Source organism: Arachis ipaensis, chromosome B09 (assembly GCF_000816755.2).
Source record: "Arachis ipaensis cultivar K30076 chromosome B09, Araip1.1, whole genome shotgun sequence".
In the NCBI taxonomy this organism is placed as follows: Eukaryota; Viridiplantae; Streptophyta; class Magnoliopsida; order Fabales; family Fabaceae; genus Arachis; species Arachis ipaensis.
Window position 1 is genome coordinate 27,129,240 of NC_029793.2, and position 2,363 is coordinate 27,131,602.

Consider the following 2,363-nt stretch of genomic DNA (forward strand, 5'->3'; position numbering starts at 1 on the left):
TTTTATTTTTATTTTTAATTTTTTATTAGCTACTATGAACTCTCACCCCCGTCGCTTTGAGTTTGGTTCTAATGTTGTTGAAAGGAATGGAAGCTATAACAGGAACATGCATCAAGGTCAAACCAATCACAGATGGAAGGAGCCACGAGGATCTGATCAACCCTTTCGGCAACAACACTTTCCAAGATACCATGGACAACGACCATTCTACAATGCATGCTAAGACAATAGTTACGGTGGACCTTCTCGTGACAACCAACCTCCACCAGTTTACTATGGTCAAGAGCCATTCCGAGGTGCGTACCAAGATGATAGACACGGTGGACCCCCTTGTAGTTACCAACAAGCCCCATCATACGCCTATAAACCACCTCCTCAACATAGCTTTGAACCATCATACTCACAAGCCAACTACAACCATTTACCTCCATATGCCCCTAACTCTTATCCACCCCAATTCCAATCCAATTACTCCCAAGAACCACCACTTCCATATGCACCAAATCCATGTCCATCAAATCAAGAAGCACAGGACCGTCTCAAGAACACAGTGAACCAATTTCATGCAACCCTTCATCAATTAGAGCAAGCGATAAACCGATTAAACCCCAGTACGAAGGAGACATTAGAAGCTTCGGTGGACAACACAAAACACAACTTTGTACTGGAACAAGTAGAGGAAGCTGCAATTATCGAAGAAGACGAATTGGTTGAAGACTTAGGAGACGCTGAACCTCCATGGGAATTAAGAATTGTGGACAATTCCGTCAAGAAATTTGAAATTGATGCTAAGGAGGATAGTGCATAATCCCCAAAGCATGAATCTTATGAAGAACTGGACGGAACAAGTCACGAAACAAGTTTCCTTGGTAATGATGATTATGAATCAAGTTCCTCTAGTGATGACCTCGCAGTCACAATTGAACTCTTTGAGATAGAAGATTCTTCCCCAAGTGAATATGAAGATGATGTTGAGGTAGACTTTTCTCAACCTCCAACTTATGACTTGAGTGATGAGAAAGAAATTGAATACTTTGATCAAGAAGAGGTTGCAATTGAAGAGATTTGTCATGAATTGGAAAAATTCACAGAGGAGTACAAGGAAGTGGAGGTTGAAGAACCACTGGAAACACCTCTCCCACGGCCATTACCACCAAATACAAACTTCAAGTGGGTAAAATCCTTAGCCTTCATCTTTACTTTTCCACTTGAATATGGCTTGCTTAAAACAGATGGCCAGCTTAGCACTCTTTGCGGCTTTAAGAGTAAGAGGGAGATGGTCGGTAATAGAAGTTGGTATCAAAGGTTCAATACGGTTCCACGCTCCGATTGGAAATGCAAGGATTAGTATAGAACTCGATTTAATAGGTTTCGGAAGATGTTTGGGTATCCCAGTGGAAATTCAGGTTACATACCGCCCGGCTGGAAAAATGAAGATCAATACAAAGACGGTTACAAAAGCAAGGTTTGGGATCCTGGGATTCATTCTGATAATCAACACTCCTGGAGCCTGAAAACCAGCTTTAACTTGCTCGAAGGTTTTACATGCCTAATCTGGGATCCCAGAGGATATTGGAATTGCAAACGTTGGTGGAGATTTTTGGATGAGTTCAAGCATAAGCCGCCATGACAATGAGCTCATCAAACGTCCAACTTAAGGACTTTAACTAAAAGTGCTAGGTGGGATACAACTCACCACAGTATGATCGTTCCTTTTTCAACTTTAATTTTATTTCGTTTTGTTTGTCTTTAGTTGCATTTTATTTTATTTTATTTTATTTTATTTTATTTTCCCTATGATCATTCATAACATTTGCACATTGCATTTTGTATTAAAAAAAAATGCACCCCACGCGTGCGCATGGGCCACGCGTGGGCGTCGATTCGAAATCGACGTAACAATCCAACGCCCAGAAAGTTGGGCTGGAATCGTGCGGCTGGTATACGTTAGGCATAATTTGGACCACGCGTTCGCATCAGTGACGCGAACGCGTCACTTCCACTTCACACACACCACGCGAAAAGCATGGGCGACGCGTACGCGTCGCGTGAAAATTATTACCCCCTCACTTGAAACAGAGAGTTGCGCCAAAACGACGCTGGAATTGTGCGTTTAGCACAATTCTGAGCGATGCATACGCATGCCCCATGTGTACGCGTCACTTTCATTATCCTTCACTCACGCGATCACGTCAATGACGCGTCCACGTCATTGCCTTTCCGCCTCAGTCACGCGATCGCGTGACCCACGCGTCCGCGTGAATTTAAATTCACTTAACCCAATCCACGTGAAACCCTAACTAATTTCACGTCCTCCTTCTCCTCCCTCCCAGCCTCCACTCTCTCTTCTCCTCTGCCACCAC